Below are 25,164 nucleotides of genomic sequence, written 5' to 3'. Positions count from 1 at the left end.
TATCTCCTCTCCCCAAAGCCCAACATATTTTGGGAATCAGAGAAATTCTTATCATAAAGATGGCTGACATTTGTGACAAAATCAGAGGATCATAGATTGAGAACCTGAAAAGTCCTTAGAATCTATCAAATCCAATCCCTTAGTTGTACAGATGAGGAAACTAAGGCTGGAAGAATTTGTGAGTTCCCTCAGGTCACCCGGCTGACAAATGTCTGAGATAGCATTTGAACTCTAGTGTTCCTAAATTCCAAGGCAAGCGCTCTATCCACTGCTCCCCCTAGATGTTCAGAACTATTTCATCCCATGCAACTTTCATTTTTCCTTCGTCTTTCCATCAAAAATTTTCCTGTCTTATAGCCAGGGGGGTGGTGGTAGGGAAAACTACTTCCTTTAATTCTTCAATATGCTATTTCATCAATGTTGGTACTCCAACTCGAACCATCTGTGCTCTCTCATTCTGTGCAACTCTAGTCCATGTTTTATTGTAAATCCTTCACAATGAGTCCTACCATTGAAGGCATTTGAGGTCTTTCTCTAGTTCTCTTGAAATTGTGTGTCTATCAGTGAAATATTTCTTGTTCTTGCTACATGACTGACCTGTTCATCTTTTTCCCCTGACTCTACATTTCACTTATGACATCTCTTATGCCATTTATAGTTTGTAATTCATTATTTACAATGTGCTATGAACTAATGACCACATTGTATCATTCCATTGTCTTTTGGGTGATTCTTAACATTCATTAATTAAACATTGTGTTTTTCAATAATTTAGTACAACCATACATTCTTTCCATTACAGTTCCAAAATATACTCTTTAAATAGTTCTAACATGAAAGAAAAAGAGGAGAGAGAGAATGAAAGAAGAGAGAGAGAGAAGAAGAAGAAGAAGAAGAAGAAGAAGAAGAAGAAGAAGAAGAAGAAGAAGAAGAAGAAGAAGAAGAAGAAGAAGAAGGAAGGAAGGAAGGAATGAAGGAAGAAAAGAAGGAAGGAAGGAAAGAAGGAAAAAAGGAAAGAAGGAAGGAGGAAGGAAGGAAGGAGGAAGGAAAGAAGGAGGGAAGGAAGGAAGGAGAGAGGGAAGGAAGGAAAGAGGGAGGGAAGGAGGGAAAGAGGGAAGGAAAGAAGGAAAGAGGGAGGGAGGGGAGGAAGAGAGGAAAATATGAAAAACAACATGGCTATGTGGTTGTGCCACAACACACACAATATACATGTGCCATTCTTCAAACCCATTCCTAATCTAACATTGCCAAATCTATTGGAGTGTGTGATCTTATTAGCTCACTTAAGCTTTCAATGACTCACAGTGCACCTACTTGTTAACTATCTACATCGAAAGTCTGCCTTAGCTAAGGATCAAGTGAAGTCATGAATGTATCTTGAAAAGCATTAAAGTCCTCTCTATATACTAATATTAAAGATAATTCTTTTCTCTCAAAAGTTCCTAAATATTTTGGTTTTTTTAAGGTGATCTTTGCCATGATGACATGATATCCCAGACACCTGTATAACATGCCCTGTAACCAAAAGTCTTCTAATAAATGTTTAACAATTAGCTCCTCAAAAATGCACCACTTTTAAACTTAATCTATATTATTAACAAATCCCCATTACTTTCTCAAGTTTATACAATCAACAAAACAATAAATCAGACTCCAATTTGTAGTGTTTGACAATTTCCAAGGTATACATGCTCACCCTCAAAATTTACCAATTGGCTTTTGCAAACCAATACAAGCTGATTCCAGTACATCCTTGTCTAAAAGGACCTTGCCAGAGAAACCCAAAATAGGTGAAATAAAGTTGTAAGGAAGCTTCTTCTGGTCTTTTCTATAATTAAACCTGCTAGATATATATGGTCTAGATTCTAGAATCAGCAAGATCTGAGTTCAAATCCAGCTTCAGGTATTTACTAGCTATATAACCCTGGACAAGTCACTTAATCACTGTCTGCCTTGGTTTCGTCATCTAAAAAGTGAGGATAATAATAGTACCTACCTCCCAGGGTTACTATGAGGATAAAATGAGAAAATATTTGCAAAAAGCACTGCAAGCCTTAAATCACAATATGAATATTAGCCCTTATTAGTAGTAGTGTGTCATAGTAAAGCTGCTCCAAATCACGAAGTACTCTGGCAGGCAGGGGTTTGTTTTGTTTTTTTTTATCTATAAAAAGTCAGAAGGCAAGCAAAGAGATAAGCAGGTAAGCTGTGTGATTTGAAAAATGCCTCCTGTTATCCCCTTATGGATTTCATTTCCCACACATTTGATCTGTACACCTGAAGGTTGGGGATTTCCATTTTTAATATTGGTGCTGATGACGTAGCAGTTGCTGATTAATTGGGATCAGAGTGAAATGTTGTCTTCCTGGCTAAAATAAATCTCCTATAAACCTTCAACTACATATCCTTTTGTTCTACCCCTCATTTGAAATAGGATCTACAAAGCTTCCACATAACTCTCAATAATCTTTTTACTCTCACGTTTTTTAATCTGGGGCTTTCTGCTGTATTGACTTTACTGTGCTTACATTCAGCCTGGTTACTTAAAGCATCTCTTCCTGTTCCAGAACTCTGCTCTCCCTTAGCCTTCCAGCCTATACTTTCTGATGCTGAAAGGATTTATTTTTCATGCAGAGCGTTTTCATAATTTGGAGAACATATGTTTCAGAATTATATCCCAATAGATCTCATAATATGTTCTTTGTCTTGCATCTGTTCTACAAAAACAATTATATATATATATATATATATACATACATTATATATACATATATATATAATTATATTTAACTTGCTACAAAAGTCCACATTTCTTATATACATATATACACACACAGGGAGAAAACAACAATGGTTCATCCACAAAAAAAAACAACAGTTTTTTTTAAAAGAGAAGTGAGTGCATTTGCCAAAATCTTTGTGTCATTTGAAATGACATTATGTTGGAATTCAGTCACCATTAGTTCATTATAGCTGACCACTCATGAGAGCAAACTTACCATGATGGCTGAGCAAAACTTTAATTGACTCGTTCCAATTGTTATTTGGATTTTACAGTATAATCCATTTAATGAAAATTATACATTAATGGAAAACAAGGAATAGAAAATAGGGGACTTAAATCTAATCTTCAGCATCACATGGACCATCAACATGGAAAGCTTTCAGTTTTACAAAATATGACACTCATGAAATACTCAAAAAAATTTTCTAAATCTTCATTACCTTCAACAAAACTTCCTAGTAAAAAGAAGAGTCACACAGTAGAGCACCATGAAGGAAACTCATTTTGGTACAAGGAATAAGAAGACATGGATTCTCACTTCTGACTCTTGTCAATGACATCTTCTCTAGGTCTCAGTTTTTCCACATCATATGAAAAGAAAGTCAGTATTTGAGAGTGGAGAGAGAGCCAACTATAAATTTAGGAAGAACTGCCTCTGATAATATACTACATATTTATCTAGTATCTATGAGGAAGTTACTTAATTTCTTGGTGTTCCACAAAGTTCTCCAAAAGTATAAATTAAAAAATGAGTTGCTGATCTGCATTGGTGAAAACAGTGCCCATTCCAGAATTTCCCAATATTGATAAAATTCTATTTTAAAACTAATATATATTTACAACTAGACTATACACATGCACATGATGAAATAATAATATTATTATTAGAAGGGAGAACTTCATGATTTTTGAAGCCCTTTTTCAGCTCAAAAAAAAAATCTTTTGATTCCTATAACAAATACAAAAAAAAAATTGACTCAATACTCCTTTGTTACTCAGTTCCCACTTTTTCGATTATGTTCTTATACTTGAGTACACATTTGCTTGACATTCCAATCTTTTCACAGTAAGTCTATTGACCAAATAGTACCAACTTAACATGCAAATTCTGAACAAATTCCCCAGAAAGGAGGACTCATTCAACCTATCTGCAGACTAGCAGCAAATTTTCAACACTTACTTAATCATGGGCTTGCTTTGTGTCTCAGCACTTAATATCATTACTCATAAATACTAGGTTAAAAAACAAATACAGAAAACATGGCAATGATAGAAGAGAGAAGTTGAACATTCCCATGATTTGGAAATGTTCCCAGTACCTGCAACATCTGGCAATAATGACAGCTAGCTTTTACAAAGCATTTTAAGGTTTGCAAGGTGCTTTACAAATATTATCTCTTTTGATCTTCACAACCACCCTGACAGGTAGATGCTACTATTATTTCCATTTTACAGAGAACAAAACTAAGGCAGGCAGTGATTAAGTGACTTAGTGAGGGTCACACTTCTGGAAAATGTCTGAGGCAGGATTTGTATTTAGGCTTTCTTAACTCTATATCTTAGACTCCCTATTTTGCTAATCAGCCACCTCTGGCAATTGTTCTGATAGACTTAAGAACAACTACTTCTATTCTGCTCTAGACTCCACATTCTCCTTTCAGAATTATGATTTTGTATTCTTGTGCTGATTTAGATTTGCAAAACATTTGAATATTATTTGAAAATATTGGGTAAAAAACCTGGTGTTATTATTCCCCATTTGTCAGTAGAGTATACTAGGATGTTGGTAGAAGTGTTAACTTACTCATGGAAAAGACTGCAAAATGACAGATTAGAGGAAACAATCAATCTCCAGTCCTTTCCAGAAACTTCTAAATTCCTTAGCCAATGCATACAGCGTTCCACTGAGTCAAAATAGAAAGGAAAAAAGTCTACTATACCATTGGTCTCTCCTGTGAATAAAAATGAATCACAAGTCTTTATTGAATGATGAAGTGCCACAGGTATTCAAAAGAAATAAAAGTCATGTTCCCTGCTCATAAAGAACTTATAATCATTTAGAAACATGAAACATAGAACCAAGAGACAATTAGAGTATAAGGTTTGCATGATAAAGTCTTAAACTGTGAAGCAATCTGTAAATGTGAAAGACCAAGGGTCCAACCAGCTTGCAAGAGCTGATTGTTAAATTTTCCTTGACCATTAAGTCTCAGGAATGGGCAGATTCTGTGAATCAGGATTTCATTAGTTTTATTGATCACCTAAAATTTAGGAACTTATGGGGGGAAAGTTAATAATGTTGATCAAACTTTAAAATGTTTTCATTTTCAGAGAATCAATTGTTAAACATTTGCCAGAGTGGATAGGATGCAAGCTTACTTAGCAAAGAAAACAGTGATTGCAATAAAATTTTCTCTTTGACAAATGGGGAAAGCATCCTCTGGTGTAGTAAGCTAGGGAAAGGAACATGATAGAGATTGTCAACTCTTCTACATGTAGGATTCTTCCCTAAAAGATTTTAAAAGAGTTTGGAGTGCAATCAACCAGCCAAGCTGAAAATCAGGAACTCTCCTCCCCATCCATCCCTACTGTACACAAGAGGCATTAAGTAATCTATCTCTACTAAGGGAGGGCCCTTTGAGCAAAGGATCACAATTTTCCTTTTGGGGTTAAGTCCAGGTGACTTGTCCAGGGTCACCCAAACAGGAAGTGTTAAGTGTCTGAGGCCAGATTTGAACTCAGGTCCTCCTGACTTCAGGACTGTTGCTCTAGCCACTACACCAACTAGCTGCCCTGATCACAGAAATATTTTGCAAACATTATTTTATATATCTTCATGACAAGCCTTGTGATAGAAAGTATAAATATTATTATTCCCCATTTTAAAGAAAAGGAGTAGGGCAACTAGGTGGCACAGTAAATAGAGCACCAGCCCTGAAGTGAAGAGGACGTGAGTTCAAATGTGACCTCAGACACTTAATACTTCCTAGCTGTGTGACCCTGGACAAGTCATGTCACCTCAGTTGCCTCAGCAAAAAAGAAAAAGAAAGAAAAGAAAGAAGAGATAGAAAATGAAAGACGCTGAGAAATCACATAACTATTATGAAAGAAAGAAAGAAAAGGAGATAGAAAATGAAAGACACTGAGAAATCACATAACTATTATGTAGTTATAATATATAGGAACTGAATTCTGGTCTTGATGCTAACTCCAATGATGATGCATTCATTACATTGCTTTAATAATTATTTTAAAGTTGAAGAAAATCACACTTAATAGGGTTAAGTGACTTGACCAGGTCACACTGCTAAGAAAATATCTGAAGCTGTATTTGAATGCAGAAAGATGAGACTTCCTGACTCCAGGGCTGTTATTTTATTCACTGTACCACCCAGCTGTCCTTCTCATGTGTATATCCAGCCTAACTTTATGATGGATCATAACCGTTGGTTATCACAAGAATTCAATTTATCTTTCATGACAAGGCACCTGATACTGGAGACTGGAGACTGGAGACTGGAGGCTAAGGAGGTACCCTGTCCAAAACTGAATGCTCAAAAGTCAACTTTGTAATAGAAGCATAAATATCTGCTCCCTGATTATTTGTGCTCTCTGGCTGCATCTGGTAACCACTATATAAGACCTATAATTCAAAGAGTGGAAAAAATTGTTCCTTGGACAGCAATAACAACAAAGAGAAAATAAAATGCTTTTATTTGCAATGTAGCTAGTGAAAGAGCGAACAGCAGCTCTCCAGCTTGCAGATGTGAAGAGTGCAAATACAGAGGTATTGAAGTTCAAATGGAGAAATATCTGATTTATCTAAATACTGTCAAAAGGCCAATATTTCCATGATTTTCTCAGCATGGGCACTAACTCTACAGCTGCCAATGACAATCCCCCTGTAATGTAGTAGGCACTCTTCAAAAGTTATTGTTAGTGGAAAAACTCAACACCCTTCAATCAGTGGCATTTTAAGCCTCCCCAAACTAGCTAGGCTGAGTCCTTGGACAGCACACATACAGTACAGGCCATCTTCACTAGATCATCTTCTTCAAGAAACTTTTCCCAATCCTTCTTAATGCTATCCCTTTCCTTCTAAAATTATCTCCAATCTATCCTATCTACATTTCCTTTCTTTATGATCAATTGCACAGACTCCTCCATTAGACTGTGAGAATCTTGAAAGCAGAAATCATTTTTTATCTTTCTCTCTGATACACTTAGCACAGGGTCTGACATATAAGTTCTTAATAAATGCTCATTAACTTGATTTGACTTGTCTGTGTCCTTACTTAAAAAGCTTTCATTCTACAAAACTTATACTCCATGGCCATAACCTTCAAGCATTAGGGATCATCTGCACATCATAATGAGGAAATAGAATAGGACTCTATTGTAACCAATGATTCAATCACAGAAAACAAATAAATTGATGTTACAGGATACATAATATTACCCTTTCTGTAGTTTGTCCTCTGATCTCACTACCAATTCAGGTGTCTAATATGGCTAGGCAACTAGCACTACAAGTGAAACTCTGATCTCAAGGAGCACAGATTCTATTAAGGGAGTAAAACCCAATAAACTTTTTGGTAAATTCTAACACATAGTAGATATTTAATAAATGTTTAACAATTGGTTGACATTAAAATTCAAAGTAATTTCAAAAAGATAAAAGTACTAATAACTGGGAGGGGGAAAAGGAAGGGAGGGAAAGAGAGAAGGGGATCAACAAAGCATAGGAAGTGGACAGAAGATGGTAATGATTTCCAGAAATGAGAGACTTCTTGTGCAATGGTATAGGAATGGGAGATGGAATATGATGAAGAGGAAATAGTCAGCAGGCCTATTTGACTAGAATAGAGACAATTCAAAGAGAAGTTCCATGAGACAAGACAATAAAGGTAAACAGAAGTTATAGTATAGAGGTCTTTAAATGCCAGGCTGAGAATTTCATATTTTATCCTGGAGATAATAGGGATCCATTGAAGATTTTTAAATAGGAATGTGATATTGGTCAAATGTGTTTTCTTTGAATATCAATTTTATACCTGAGTGAAGATTCATTGGAAAGGAAATCAACTGGGAGCAGATATATTAATTAGGAAACTTTGGTCTCCATGAAAAGGTATATGAGTAAAAAGGAGATGGGTATGAAATATGTAAGAGATGTTATCAAGATAGCTTGGCTGTAAACAAATATGGAAGTGAAGGGAAGAGATGGCAAAGTTTAACTGACAAAAAAACAATGGTACCTTTCCCTCAATCAATTGAATCCAACTAACTGAAAAACCAAGAAAAATAGCACAACCAATATTAGTCTATTTGTAAAACTAGCTCAAGTCAATAATCAATTGATTAACAACCAATATACCAATATTTCATATCTCCAATATGTTTGAAATTAGCCCAGAATGATAACCTGAAAACCTCTGAGTCCTGCTTCTTCACACCATAATCCCATCCCAAGGATTTAGACATTTCTTTCCAAATCTAGTAATTTCATCTTTAATGTAACTCATAAGATTGGGCATTCAACAAACAACATTCCCTCTTGAAGAACTAATAAGTCCCTCTTCATTGAGTAGTTACTACACTTAAGCTCAGTTTTTTGCTGGGTTCATGAATAAGTGATAAGACATGACTGGCCCCTGCCCTCAAGAGTTTATAATCTAGATTAGAAAGGAAAAAACTAACCCAATCAAAGTCATTAGGGAACAAACCAGACAGTATATAATTAAATGTTAATTATGTGCCACAGACTACTGAACTGAAGATACAAGGCAATTTTTTTTTTACTCCAGCTTACAGAGTATTCTATCTTCAGAATTCATAGCATTTATTGTCTGTACCACCCACTGAGCAATTAATCCTGTACTGCTGCAGTAGTGGTGACTTCTTATATTGTATTATCATGTAACTCCTCCGTTGTTAACATAAAAATGTTTAGTCTTATTTCATCAGCTAGACATTAAGTTTTTAGAGCAATGACCAGCAGACTTTTTAGATCTTTACATCATTATCAGTTATTTGTATTTGATTTTACATGTTATTTTAAAGACAGGTTTTCTCCTTTCCTCACTCAGGCTAGAAGTATAGTGGCCACATGTGGTCTGGATGCTATTTGGTACAGAAGCTTTGTCCTGTTTCCTTTCAGACCTGAGCTAATTCTCTCCTCCTTCCGTAGCCTAGTGGCTTCCATTTTCAAGGGTTGGCCACATTGGTACTGGACTTAATGAGACTACCTGATCATCTTTCGCCATACTGAAGATCCAAACTCCTGAGCTCAAAGTGATTCACTGACCTCAGTATCCCCAGCATAGGATGACTGCTGTGTATGTGTATTACCAAGCTCAGTTCAATAAAAAAAAATTTTTGAGTGCAGATCCCCAAATATGAATATTTTCTTACTTATAAATTACAAATATGTACAACATATACAATAACTAAAATTTATCATTTATATAGTACTTTAAAGTTTACAAATATCTCCTTTTATCTACCCAATAATCTTAGGAGGCAGATAATATTATCCCCATCTTACAGATGAGGAAACTGAGGCAGGAAGAGACTAAGTGACTTACCCAGGATCACACAGTTAGTGTCTGAAGTAGGATTTCAATTTAGGTCTTCCTGATTCCATGTCCAGGGCTCTATCTACCAAGTATTATATCAACATTTATTATGTATATTAGAAAACACAGAGACAAATGATTATTAATGATTTGGAAATCCGTTCCTCAATTTTCTATAGTCCTCATTTCAAAGTTTAGTCTCTTGAAGAATGTTAAATTAATTCTCCTCAATCTTGGTCAGTGCCCATCCAACTTTACAAAGAATTTAATCCCATTGTTTTCTACCCAGATTTAGGTGAAGGTATATTCTTTGATTAGATTGCCCAACGCTGGGGGATAATTTAGAAATAAATGGCATAATCAAAGTTCATTAGAATGGGCCAGTCTTTCACTGTAATATTCATTATCCCTCATTACTTGTTGACTATCAAAGTTGATTGTCATCCTCTGGAACATCCATTTTTCCAAGGGCATATAAGTCTTGAATTCACCTCCATGAAGTACCATTGATCTCTTTTATTAAAATAATAGCATTATTAATCAGAAATTATATCTTGTTTTAAACATCAAAATGCAAAATAGAATGAGATAAATCTAAAATAATATATGATCCTAAATTCAGTAGGGAGTCATTTATTAAATAGAAAATGATATGATCAGATTTCTGCCTTAAGACAATTACTTTGGTAACCATTTGGAGGATAGATTGGTGGGGAAGGGTTGTTTTTGAGATAGGGAAACCAATTAGAAACCTACAGTTTTCCAGTGAAGAAATGATGGTAATCTAAGCTATGGCAGTGTCTGTGTAAGTAGAGAGAAAGGAATGAATGCATGGGGGAGAGATTGTGGAGTTAGGAACAAGATTTGGCAACTGACAAAATATGAAGGATAAGAGAGAGTGAAAAAGTAAATATAACTTTGATGGTAGTAGCCTCATGAGTAACAGGAAAATTCAAAAAGAGAGAAAAGATAACAAAATTATAACAGGGGTGACAGCAAGAAATTCCTGGTCACTGGTCAGAGCTCCAGATGAAAAAGTCTTCCCTCTAAGGAATGCCTGATAATGACAGAAGTTGGGGATATGGAAAGGGTAGGATATTTCCCAATGAAGCTCATATGGCTATGTTAAGTGCCCACATAAATTGACCCTAAGGAGCCAAGAACTAGCAAGGAAGCAGGAGGGAAAGTTCTTTCACTAGAACCTCAGGGAATCAAAGATGTGACTCATCTATCTTCCCACTTTCCTAATTTGTTGACAACATCCCTTAGGATCAGTTCATAACCCCCAATTTGAAGATTAGATTCTTTACTTTCTCTACCTCAGAACCTTCCTCAGTACCGGACAGGTCCAAGGCACTCAGTCTATAAATGTTGAGTGATTGATTCCTGCCATGCTTCCCTCTAGGCCACTGACTCCTAACCCACTCAGAAGCACTTTAAACTATTAGATAAAAAGGGAGGAAGAGCTAAATCAAAGTGGTTCCTCAGGCTGGAAAATCCCACTAAGCCAAGAAAGCAGGAAAAGTTCCTGAGAGGCAATATTTATAGGGTTCAAGGGATGGAGTATGTTTTTGTTGATGTTGTTGTTTTTCCCAAGGAGAATAACAATTTTAACTTGTTCCTAAGAGTTCAGAAGACCAGGCCATACTCTATCCCTATTTTCTACAAGCTAAAACCTTGACCATGAGAACTTGATCTAAATTTCTCCTTTGATTACTTTGATGGGATCAGGCAGGAACTGAAATTTACTTAATCATTACTTCAGAATATGTGTTAGGACTTTTTCCACTTCCCCTTGAAGAGGTTGACCTCTCAGTTTTCCCCTTAATACAAGGTGAACCTCAAAATCAGAGTGATTGATTTTCCCTATTTCCATTCATCAATACTATTCTCCCATGACCAAATAGGCCCCCAAATTAGCTGCATGGTATAACTAGTTACTAAGCCTAACTCATTACTAGGCCAAGCAACATGAAAACATTTGTCTGCTTTTTTTTATTAACCATCAATTAACAAAAATTTATAAATTCAGACATTTCTTATGTGCAAGATATTATACTAAGTGCAATGGAAGATACTGAAATAGCTAGCATTTATGTAGGTTTTAGGGTTTGCAGACCAATTTACATACATTATCTTATTTGAACTTTATAACAACCCTAGGAGGAGTTGGTGCTATTATTTTCCCATTTTTACTGTTGTGGAAACTAAGGTAGACATAGGTTAAATAACTAGTTGAGAGTCACATAGCTAATAAATCTCTGAAGCTTGAATTGAACTCCGGACTTCCTGACTCTAAGTCCAAACTCTATACACTGCCATCATCCAGGAGTTTCATGTTAGAATGTATAAATATAGTCCTTATTTCCAAGACACAGATAATCTTGAAGGAAGGAAGGGAGATGAGAGATTAATATACCTGAATCTATTGTCAAGTCAACAAGTATTATTCATTACCTAACCTCACACTATGTTTAACAGAAGCCACAAAGAAGGCAACAAAAGAGAGACAAAAATAGAGAGGGAGGGGAGAGAGGAAAGAAAGGAGAGGGAGAAGAAGAGGGGAAGGAAAGGAAAGGAGGAGGGAAGGATAAGAAAGGAGGAGGAAAGGGAGAAAGGAAAGGAAGAGGAAAGGGGGAAGGGAGGGGAGGGGAGGGGAGGAAGAGGGAGATGGGGAGGGAGAGGAAAGAGGGGGAGGAGAAGGAGAGGTAAGAGTGAGGAGGAGGGGAGGGAGAAAGGGGGGAGGGAGAGGAAAAGAGGGAGGGAGAAGGAGAATGGGTGAGGGGAGAGGAAAGAGAGGAGAGGAATTGAATTTAGGATCATATATTATTTTAGATTTATTTCCTCCAGGGGGAGAGGGGGAGAGAAAGGGGGGGCAGAGATTCCTGGCCTCCAGGAGCTTATTGTCTAAAGGGAGACAACTATATATATATATATAACAACTATATATATATAACTATACATAGAGTTGCAAACAACTATATATAAACAAAATATATGCAGGATATATTGGAGATAATCCTCAGAAGGAAGGCACTGACAAGAAGAATTCATGGTACATATTAACATTCATATGCTGTCTCCTCCATTAGACTATGAGGTCCTCAAGAATAGGGGCTAAGTTGGTTTGGGGGGATAGATTTTTTTGTTTCTTTCTATTTTGCCTTCCTTTGTATACCCAGCACAAAGCACAGTGCTTGGCACATAGTAGATATTTAATACACGTTTGTAGTCTTATTGAATGACTAAGCTGTGTTCTCTGACTTTCTCGGCAATGAAGTCAGAGAGGAGATGTAAAGGGACTTCAGTCGCAGGGGAGGGATGTGAGGGAGAGGGGGGGTTCAAGTTTACTTTCTCAGCTCCATATCTCAGCTTTGTGAATTCATGGGTGGGGGGAGAGAGGGAGAGAGAAAGTAATTTTTTTCATTGTTAACAAGGGGCAATCAGAGAAATGTGGAGCACTACTTCCCTCTGCAGTCTCCTTACAGATCTAAGATCTGTCATGTCAGATGAAAGAAAATAGAAATGAGAAAGTAACAGAAGAGAAGGAAAAGGAAGAAAAAGAAAAGGAGGAAGAAAAGGAAGAAGAGAAGGAAGAGAAAGGAGATTGGAGGAGAAGGAGGAAAAAAAGGAGGAGGAGGAGGGAAAAAAAGAGCAGGAGGAGGAGAAAAAAGGAGGAAGAGGAGGAGTCATGAATGCTCTAGATACTAATCCAGCATACTTTATTGGAGCTAACCAAAAGAGGAAACTTGTAAATATCATGCAAACTTACCCTCTATTCTCACTGAACATCTGCCACCTCATGGATGTCCAGGACATTTGAAGAAGAAGGCATCTTAGATATCTTTTTGATAACTTTTCTCTTCCTCTACAGAGAATTCCCAGCTGATGATTGTTGGTCTTCTGTGGTCTAAGAGGATATACTGATTTTTTTTTTTCAAAACTCCAGAGATAGGATGACATCACTGTCATACATCTTCCTCAGTGAGGCAATGGGTGTAATGCTCTAGATTCATATTAAATTATCTGGCCCACTTGGTTAAAAAAAAAAAAAGTCAGATCATTTATCTAATGTCATTTAGCCAAAACATCTGGCTAGTTGGCTGCATTCTTCACTTTTCAGTTGCCAAGAGGTTATATATTCACAGCCAAAGAGTCATGGCTGAGAAGACACTAAGGAGTTGAGGTGATGGGAGAGATTATCCATTCTTCATTATTAATCAGAATAATTTACTAATAAACTATGGCAATGTAGGAACTACATAGGTATATAAAACACTGTCTCTTGCTCTTCGATTCATAATTCAACACTGCCATTGTACCTAGAAAGGGCATCTTAATGTATTCCTCTATAATTCCATTCATCATGCATGTAATTTTACATACCCCCCCGACCACTATTTCACTAAGGTATTGTCTCCTTCTATTATACAATCAAAGTTCCAAAAAGAGGAATTATATGGGGAGGGGGAAGAAAGGGAGAAAGGGAAAAAAATTGGAACACAAGATTTTGCAAAAGTGAATGTTGAAAATTATCTTTGAATATATTGCAAACATATACAAATAGTATAAAATACTATTCTTAATAAATAAGGACTATCTTACTTTTGGATTTTTATTCCCAAAGCTTATTAATGTTTGGCACATGAAAAATGCTTAATAAATGCTTTTCATTTATTCATTCCTTCTTGACTACAGGAAGCTAATACGCTAAGACATAAAAATATAACCACTTTATAACCAGTTAACATGAGTTAAGTGCCATAGGTATTTGGGATAAAAAAAATGGGAAAGTTCAGAAAGAGAGGACAGAGTCTAAGATAATGAGGAAAAACTTCCTAGGAAAGAGAGTTTTCATCCAGGCTTTGAGTGATGGTTTGGACTTAGGCAGAGAGGAGCAGAGGGAAAATTCTCCAATCAAGAATATATATATATGGTGTTGATTGAATATATATATATATATCCTATCTCAAACTGCTTACCATTTTACAGAAGAGAGAAATAGGGGAGGGAGAAAATTTGGAACTCAAGGGTTTTTTTAATGAATGTTAAAAATTTCCTTTACATATAATTGAAAAAAAATTAAAGTACTAATTTTTTAAAGTATATACATAATGTATTTAAAGATCAATAACTGGATTCATTTTGTTGGATCCAAATAGGGAGTAATGCTAGACTATATCATAGAAGTTGGGACCAGATTGTAAATGGCCTTAAATGTCTGACTAGGGATTATGAATTCTTGGCTAATCTATGCAAATCATTGTATGGTTAACTCCTTAAAAATTAAGAAAAGTAATTTCAATACCAAAAATCAGATGAAATAAAAGGAATAGTAAAAAGAAGATAAGAAAACTAGGATCATTTTTTATTGTAAATGAGATATTTAGAAATATATTCCAAATATTCACAGCTTTCTAAAAAGACTAGGGAAAGGGTCAGTCATCAATCTCTGCACCAAAGTTTTCATCACCAGAATTGCTTCTTTCAAGTCATTCAAAACACAGTCACAACAGTCAATGAATGTAAGATAGTAATAAGATCATATTAACCTAAAGAGAATAATTAGTAAAAATAATTTTGCTAGGGGACAAAGGCAGACAACTTGGGGATAGTTCATGCCTTCATGTTATTTGGGCCACTTATTCTTTCCATTCAAAAAGCTATAAATTTTCCCCTCATAGCATGTAAATTCCTTGAGAAAAGGAACTACTTTCATTTTTTTTCTTATATTCCACAGCTTTAGCGCAATTCTTGGCATACAATAGATATTTAATAAATGCTTGTTAACTTATCAACTGATGGACATGGGAATGCAAAGAGTACTCTGTAATCAAGATAATCAAGAGTTGATAGTTATGTCGGATTTTTTTTTTTTAGTCTATCCAATTATACCCACATCAACCCATCAAGTACAGTAAGAGATTCGGCCACACTTGGTTAATTTAACTCAAATAAACCTCCAAACTTCATAATCCAGACTCCCAAGTAGTGTTCTTCCCCCACTTCATAGGCTAGTGTGTAGACATGCAGTCTGTCCGGTTTTTGTGTAATCTTACATGGATGTGTGCTGAACAGACGCTTACTTATAAAAGCACAGCTTACTCTTTTAGATACTCCTTTGTTGCTTAGACATCTGCACCATGGTCTCCTTCTGGAATAGACACCAGTATTGTAATCATCCCTCTGCCTTGTGACCTCTTAAAGTCATGAGCCATTAAGGTTTTGTTAGGATTTTTGCCCTGTTATTGCAAGATATGAAAGAGAAATCTTTTCACAAAAGTTCAAAATTACTCTTCAGAAAGTAGGAAGACAAATTCAATCAAATTCCTCTGGGATTTTGCAACTTTTGGTCTATTGGTTCCTGTGAAGTCCCATCCCAGGAATGAGGGTTCAGTTCCTCCATCATAAGCTTGGGTTTTTTTTGTAATTTTTTAAAAAATTTATGGGTTTGCCATTTAAAAGTATATAAGATTGCAGCCACAAAATTGAAGTTCTGTCTTTCTGAGGTTTTTATGTACTCCTTTAACTAAAAGCAGCTTCACATAAAAAGATCCAGTTTTACAAGTTAGCCATACTCAAAATAGTAACTACTGCCTTAAGGACTATTATCCCATTGCTACATGATGGATTTAGGGCATATAAATTCCCATTAACACTACTAATAATAATCATCTGATTTGGAAAGTACCCTCTTCCCCAGCCAAGGCACCATACAATTACATACTCCCAATTAAAACATCATAAAAAATCTAATAGACAGCCTGAAAACAATTCTAAAAGTCTGACCCACCCTACAAAAAAATTCTGATGCAATCAGTTGTCTCTAGACATGGCAGTGGTAAAAGGGGGGTTTTCAAAACGGAAGGATGACACATCACAAGTGTCTCTTTCCCACATTTTAGGCTCAAAGTCAGTCAAGGTACATGGAGAATGAATAATGAGCCCAAGAAGCTGACAACTTTTACTTCAAAGGAGTTTTTTTATTCCTTGGAAACAAGAAGTGCTTGCTGAATTGAATTTAATTGAACTGAAGTGAAATTAATTGAATTATGTCCACTTTTTTCATCATAGAATTTGATCTTTGCTTGTTTCCAGTGAAATATTTATTGGCATTAAACTAAGGAAATCTAGCAATGGCATTTTTAGTCCCAATGCAAAATGTATAATTTGTTCAAGAAACCTTCTGCTCCCAGTTATCTCTTGGAAGCATGGAACTCAAAACCTTACTCCTCTCTGCTTCCACATTCTTCATCCAACAATCTGTTCTACCAAAAAGCACTTCTCATTTCCTTCTTATTCCATCTAGAATTATATGAGTAAATAAGGATGAAGAAGAACAATTTAATTTGTCACTAAAAAATAATAATGATGATGGTTAACGGCAATGATGATGATGATGATGATGATGATGATGATGATGACAATAGATGACAAAGATCACAATATTTATATAGTGATTGCTATGTGTCAGGAACTGTATTAAGCACTTTAAATTATTATCCCATTTGATCCTCACAACAATCCTGAGAGTTAGATATTGTTTTTCCATTTTATAGTTGCAGAAACTGAGGCAATATTTTTTTTCCTAATAGCACTATTATATCCATGAACTGATTTGTTTCTGAAAACCTTCAAACAAGAAAATATTCAGACATCCCTCAACTTGTTCTACAATTCCAGTACAGTAGGGTAGCCAGAGCACTAGATTTACAGTGAAAGAACCTAGTCCCAATTCTGTCACCTGTATGACCTTGACAAGCCATTTAACATCTGGATCTAGTTTTCCTCATCTGTAAATAAGGGTGTTAGACTTTAAGTATCCCTTTTGGTTCCAAATCCTCTGATTTTAAAACTAGATTTATACATGAGATTTTCAAGCTACTGAGAATTTATTAAAATAGATCTTTCTCTAAGGTATATAGACCTTCTCAGAGCAGATCAGAGTACCAGTACTCTCTTCTCATCACTTTACTGGAAAATGAACAAGTCATAGGCCAAAGTCAAGTTGAATACTTAAATTTTGTAATCACAAGCTTTTCAGTGAAGGAACAGGTACCCAAGATCTATCATTTAGTATTATCACATAATTAAATTCATTACCTCTTATGTGGCTCAGCACCAAGGGAGATACAAAAAGTATCTGACATATTCAAAAGAAGAATTGCAAACTGTTTTCAAACATAGGAAAGACTATTCCAAATCATTAACAATATGAAAATAACTATCAAAACAACTCCAGATTTTCATATCATATCCTATAATTTACCCATAAGACAAAAGGTGGGAAAAGTCAATGTCATAGGAATTATGAAAAGACAGAAACATTAATACCTGAAAATGCCTGAAAATGCCTGTGAAACTGTGAATTGATACAGCTAGTCTGGCAAACAATTAATGCAAAGAAAGTGGCTAAAATATCCACTAAAATATCTCTGATGCAGAGAACGTACTATTTATTAGATATACACCCAAAGAAGTCAATAACAAAAAGAAAGTACCTTATACATCAAAATATTTATAGCAGTATTTTATGTAGTACCAAGGAACAAGAAATAAAGTAGAATTAAATGAGAGAAGGACTAGATGTTATAATACTTGTATATAAAGCAATATTAATTACTTGCTAAAATAAATATTGACTAGAGAGAACTAGAAAGACTTCTATGAACTAAGACTACAATAATGAATATGAAGACAAACAATATGAAAACTTTGAAATTATAATAATTAAATTTGACCCCAAAGAAGACACATACAGTAGTGCAAGACTATGGTTATGAAATACTACAATGTAAGACTTTTTCAATACATTGATTAGTTTTACTGAACTAATTTTTTTCCTGTTTTATTCTTTTTTTACAGATGAGGGGGAGAGAGGAAGGAATACATTGGGAGATGTAGATGAATGAATGTACTAACTAATGAATGAAGAATATACATCTATAGATGTCATGATAAATTAAACTGAACAAGTAATCTGATCTGGTCATATTTTTCCATGTCTTGTTTTCTTCAGAGTATAGAGGTAACACCTCCTATAACTCTTCTTCAAGCTTACCTCCAAATTCCTAATATCCTATGGAAAATTGTCATCTAACTCAGTCTCAGTTTCTTACCATGCATTTCCTAGGATCGTTAATTCTAAAGTAAAATGGACTTTTATTAGCTCATTTACTTTATGACCTTAATTTTACAAATTAGGAAACAGAACACAAGAAAAGTGAAGTGAGGGGCAGCTAGTTGGTGTAGTGGATAGAGCATCAGCCCTGAAGTCAGGAGGATCTGAGTTCAAATCTTAACTTAACACTGCCTAGCTGTGTGATCCTAGGTAAGTCACTTAACCCCAATTGCCTCAGAGAAAAGGAAAGGAAAGGAGAGGAAAGGAGAGGAGAGGAGAGGAGAGGAGAGGAGAGGAGAGGAGAGGAGAGGAGAGGAGAGGAGAGGAGAGGAGAGGAGAGGAGAGGAGAGGAGAGGAGAGGAGAGGAGAGGAGAGGAGAGGAGAGAAGAGGAGAGGAGAGAAGAGAAGAGGAGAGGAAAAAGGAAAGGATTAGCAGAGATGCAACTTGAACTCAGGTCCTCAACTCCATCCATAGACAATGTTCTTTCCATTGTGCCATGCTGTTCCTTTACCTCTGATGCTCCTGCCCCTTATTAGCTGAAACTGAAATTTGCCTCAGTTCTACTTCTGAAAAGAGTTCATTGGGTTTGGGAAAAGAGTTTGGGGTTTGTTATTGTTAGTTTTTTAACAACAAGCATTCCACCCCACTGAGCGTGTGCGTGTGTGTGTGTGTGTGTGTGTGTGTGTGTGACCATCAAGTCACCCCATTGACTCAGTGACCCAATCTATCTCCCACATTAAAAACCCAATAATGACAAAAATGTTTCAAAACACCAGAACCTTGTTTTGTGTGGAACTGGAGGTTAGAGTACGGATGCTTGACTTTAGAATACCAGGTTTTCATAACAAACATGTGTTACTATGGTGACAGAATAAGCCTATGTAAACTTCAGGCATTCATATTCATAGAAACTCCTGAAGCAAGACTGAATGTTGGCCCTGACATCAGCACTCTTGCCAAGTTTCAAATAGTGCACAAATTATGCCAGGAATAAAGGGGTGTGACTAATACAAGCTTAGAACATCAAAAAAACAAGTTTTTGCCTTGAGGGCAACATTTGTTGATATAGAGGACGGGTGTGTAAAGCATACTTTTTCCCCCCCATAAACCCGTCTGTTTTATTTACACTTCCTAAAAGACCTGCATGCACATTTTTTTCCATCGATTGTACAACTGCAAGTAATCACGTATCATTTCAATCTGTGCACCAATTCTATTTTAACCCTCGCTCACTTCCTTTGTGTTTGCCATCCATTAAAGAGCACGCATGAGCCAAAGCAGACATGTCTTAACTCTTCTGGTCCCAAATATAAACTCCAGGGCTACATAGTTGTCAACAGGCTTTTGAGCTGCCGTCACCTTCAAGGACTGCAAACACTGGGGGAGAAACTACCTCTAGCAAGCTCAGGATGTCGAATTGGTTTCTCTGCTGACCTCTGGGGTGTCTTCTGACTCCTCCTCCTCCATCACAGTGACCCCCAATCTCATGCTCCCCTCTTCTCTTTCACCAAGGTCACCCAGTAAGAAGAGTGAGCCCTGCCCTGGGAAGACTCTTTCCAGAGTCAGAAACTGGAAGCTAATTACTGTAGTCACACTTCTTAATTCACCCGGCATCAAGCGGCTCTCCGGCAGATTGGGTCACCTAGCTATCTCATGCAGGTCACTAAGTTGGCATTTATTTCCTGATAGAAGATAGCTTTGCAAGGTAGCTGTTCCAACATGAATGGTAATCAACAATAATTATAAGTGATACACCCACTCTGACTCATGAGATAGTGTTAAAAAAAAAAAAAATCAGGATCCCCAGCCAAAACAGATATGCCTTTCATCTCAGCTCACAATATAAAAGATCTTGGTGAGTTTTGTTTTTTTTTTTTTCATACCAATTCACACAGAGAAAATGATGTGTAAGGTCAACGGGGTCCAGTGCCCACCATATTTTCATTTTGATGGTATTCTAACGCCAACAATCATGAATTGACAGTAAAGGAAGTATTTATTTCCCCTCCAAGGATGATTTCTCTTGTTTTTTTTCCCCTAAAGCCTTATCACAATGAAGTCCTGGAAAGTTTTACTCTAGATAAGGCAGCAGGATCAAACAGTTATCTAGCCATTTCTGCAAACTTCTCTCTAGTGTCTTTGAGATAAGCAAGTTAGCATTCCAAACTACAATCACAATCTGTGTGTGCAACTTGCTTCTGCAATGACAAAAGAAATATAAGGGGGTAGAGGGGAAAGTTCATGATTATATCCAGTATGTTTCCCACCTGGAAGAGGGTGGGGAACTTGCTTCCTGAAAGAGAATGATGTTGAGTAATGGAAGATCCTAAATCTGGAACTTGTGCAGACATTCTGTTAAATTGTTCTGGTCCATTAACCATGTGGTAAAGAGGATTTCTGATTGACTATGGAAAGAACTAAACAGCCAAAGTAAGTCTCTTAGTCTGGCTGTTGTTCAACCAAAGAGGGGAAGTTGGAGAGGGGACTCAGCCCTTCTCTTACTCATAGTCAGCATGAAGCTCAGGGTACATGAGACTGCTATTGTCTCAATTGCATCTAGATTTTCTGCTCTTAAATGAAGGAGATTGCTAGTAATCATGACCTAGTGAGCTATGAAAAGTAAGGAGGGAAAGCCACCAGAAGTCCTGGAGCTAAAGTCTGCTGGTATTTGCCTAAAACCAATGAGGAATAAAGCTCCAAGCCACTTACTTGATTTAAGCCAGCAGAAGTAGAGATTCAGACTCATCTACCATATCTGCCATATTAGGATATGAACTTTGGCAGAGTGAGTGTTATATAAAAACCGCATTGAGTCTGAGCCCACTCTCCCCATATACTGAGGTGATATAGAAGTGATTATTTCTCCCAGATGTTGGGAAGAAATATCTGTAGTTATGTTATTTCTGTATCTTAACAGTAAATACCCTTTCTTAAATGCTAATTGATTGATATTAGTTGGTTAAAAGGATGTAGGATATTACTCATGAGTGAATAAAAATGGAGGGACTATACAAGAACAGAGGCTTATCCCAAGAGCATAAGAGTCACTCCCATAGTCCCTCAGTGATACCCTTAGGACCCTAAAAGGGAGATATATTATTGATCTGGGGACCCAATTGATCAGCATTGGTAGGAACTGGGTGCCTCAGAGTATTGTTTCAGGAAGAAATTAATTTTAAAATATGACAGTAAAATTTAAATTAAATTTAAAATAAATTTAAAATATGACATATCTGTCATATGACAGATATGAAATCTGATGTTTCATCCTTAAAGCATGCTGGTTGTTTGAACTTAAGGGAAGGAAGGAAGGAAGGAAGGAAGGAAGGAAGGAAGGAAGGAAGGAAGGAAGGAAGGAAAGAAGGAAGGAAGGAAGGAAGGAAAGAAGGAAGGGAGGGAGGGAAGGAAGGATGGAGGGAGAAAGGGAGGGAGGGAGGGAGAGAGGAAGGAACAGAGGGAGGGAGAAACAGAGGGAAGGAGGGGGGAAAGGAGGAAGGGAAGAAAGGAGGAAGAGAAGGAAAAAAGGAGGGAGGAAAAAAGAGGAAAAAGAAAAAGAAATTCCTGGGTTGTTGTTTTTTTGTTATTTCAAAGAATACAGAGAGAACCAGAATACGCAAGGCAGATAAAAAAAATTGGTGCCCACATATGTTTTGCCAATCTACCCCGACCCCTGCTGGTGGGAAAAAACAATACCCAGACTTTATAAATCACATATCACTCCTATACCTATGGAAATAATTGAATCGACAAAATGAGTAAAATTCATGATCCCATCTCTCTGCACTGAGTTCTAATGTTACCATAGAATCTTAAACTGTCAGACATTTGGTCCACTCTGTTTAGTTTCCCTTACAGTCATATTCTCAGTGTGAACATGGATTATAGAGGCCATCCAGTCCAGCCTGTGCCTACAAAAGGAATCCCTCTATAATTCGCCTAACAGGGCTTATACAACCTTTGCTGATTCATTTCAGAAGAGGAAAAACCCATTAGTGACACAGCCCATTAAGACGAGGCAGTTAGGTAGCCCAGTAAATAGAGCAAAGGCCTTGAGTTTAAAAGATTCATCTTCCCAAGTTCAAATCTAGCTTTACCACTTACAAGTTGTGTGACCTTGGGCAAGTCACTTACCCTGTTTGCCTTCATTTCCTCATTTGTAAAATGAGCTGGAAAAAGAAATGGTGAACCACTCTGCAAAGAAAAACCCCAAATGGGATCCCAAAAAATGGACACAACTGGAAAATTACAGAAACAACAATCCATATTTGAGTCTATTAAAACCCCCTAGAACTTTCTCAAATAAACTACTATCTTCCCCACAATTCTCCTGACTTGGACATCCTACAAGTAATGATCCTCATATTCAGGGCTGCAAAAATCATGGGGAAAGGTTTCTATCATTAAAGATATCCCTTTTGCCTCTTAATTCCCAGTCCATAATTTAAAGAATAAAGGAAAGCAGGAGCCCTTATATTTTCTTAGAGAATGTACAGGAGGATTCTGATCCCTTAGGATGAAATCAGTACCAGTTTATTCATTTTACAGATGGAGGCAACTGGAAATCCAAAGCACTAAGAGACTCTTCTAAATTCAGTTCAGTAAATATTTGCTGAACATCTACTGTGTACTGTGCTCTGTTAGATGCTATAAAATCAATCCATCACACTAAAAGCATTTATTATACACCTGCTATATGTCAGGTAAAATGCTCGGTACTAGAGATACAAAGATAAAAGTGAAATAATTCCTCTCCTCCAAGAGCTTACATTTTAATAAATGAGACAGTATCATTGGTTATTAATAATCATTTCTCTTACCAGAGACATCAGGGAAGACTTCATGGAAGAAGTAGGTCTTGAGTAGACCCTAAACAATGTGTAAAATGAAAAAGAATTCAGGCAAAATATAGATGTAATTTTCCCTACACAGAAGCAGAGAGGTTCTCCAAGAGCTTTCACAGTTCCTAAAGTTTCAGCCAACCAATCCCCTGTTGAATATTCTAACTGAATTGATTTCTCTCACCTCTGGACTCAGGGAACAATGGAGCCAGATGTGTCAGGCATCAACTCAGACCACCATAAAGGATTCCATCTGCCTTCTACTCCTTCCTCCCCCAGACTTTCTGCCACATTTCCTCACAGAAGCACCATGAAATTCTGGACAATAATCAAATTGCATTTAAGTCCAAGGTTCTCAAGACTGACTTTAAGCATTTTCTTCCAAGAAAATAACCGAATTAACCAATGACAGGGAAAGCAGCAGGGGCTTCCTCCTTGAATTTCAAGAAAGGCATGGGAAACCAATGGCAGCTTTGTCTCTCAAATAGCAAACCATGCCCATAAACACCAACTAGCAACCACTTGCACCCAAAGCAATATATTTTCCAGTAATTAGCCCATGGGAGTCTCATGAAATTTGACTTAGGAAACAACTCCAATTAGGCCCTGGAGCATAGCTGCCCAACACCTGTTGTCTCACACCTAAGAATACCACCCTGGTGATTCAATTGGTGGCAGAAGATTGGAGAGCAAAAAGCAGCCCCAAGATTTGATTGACCCTTCCTTTTTCCAATCCCTATCCCCATATTATTTTCATAGTTTGTGCTCTTCCTCTCCTTTTCGGGGCAAAAATTAATTTGTACTAGCCCAGGTTTTTGGAGGTCTTCCTAAAACAGTCATTCTTCTAAGGCCCAGAAAAATCATAAACAAAAGGCACCAATTCACCTGATAAGAAAAACTCTACCCTGAACTTTATTTTTAAATAATTCATAGAAAGAAAGAAAGAAAGAAAGAAAGAAAGAAAGAAAGAAAGAAAGAAAGAAAGAAAGAAAGAAAGAAAGAAAGAAAGAAAGAAAGAAAGAAAGAAGGGAGGGAGGGAGGGAGGGAGGGAGGGAGGGAGGGAGGGAGGGAGGGAGGGAGGAAGGAAGGAAGGAAGGAAGGAGGAAGGAAGGAAGGAAGGAAGGAAGGAAGGAAGGAAGGAAGGAGGAAGGAAGGAAGGAAGAAAGAAAGGAAAGAAAGAAAGAAAGAAAGAAAGAAAGAAAGAAAGAAAGAAAGAAAGAAAGAAAGAAAGAAAGAAAGAAAGAAAGAAAGGAAAGGAAAGGAGGGAGGGAGGAAGGAAGGAATAGAAAAAGTTATACATTTTTGAACATGGTCAATCTATTGAACTGTTTTTCACAACTGTAGTGTTCTGTTTTTTGGGTTTTGGTTTTGTTTTGTTTTGTTTTGTTTTTTACGAAAGACAAGGTTTTATTTTGCTTTTTTTGGACTGCAAATATGTTTAGATTTTATGTATATAATTTAATAAAACATTAAAAATAGAACAAAACAAAAATGGTATCTAAGGAAATATAAAAACAAAAAAAGTAACAATATTAAAGGAAATTTTAAAAAATCATACACTGGAGAAAACTTAGAAAAATAGGCAGGGATTCCTAGTTTAAAAAATTAATACAGCTATAAAAATAAATAAATATATTGGCCATGTTCAAAATATATCTTTTCCTCTGTACCTATTGTCAATTACCTCTATACCAGTGGTATACTTTATCACTTCATCACCAAGTCCTCTGAAGTCATGATTAGTCACTATATTGAGTTCTGAAGCCTTTCCTTTAAAAATATTTTCATTAATCTATGCCTCCGAATTCCCTCTTTTATTAAGCTAGTTTTGTTGTGTGTGT

This window comes from Antechinus flavipes, chromosome 2 (genome assembly GCF_016432865.1).
Source record: "Antechinus flavipes isolate AdamAnt ecotype Samford, QLD, Australia chromosome 2, AdamAnt_v2, whole genome shotgun sequence".
Classification (NCBI taxonomy): domain Eukaryota; kingdom Metazoa; phylum Chordata; class Mammalia; order Dasyuromorphia; family Dasyuridae; genus Antechinus; species Antechinus flavipes.
The sequence above is the reverse complement of the archived record's forward strand: the minus strand, read 5'-3'. Positions refer to the sequence as shown.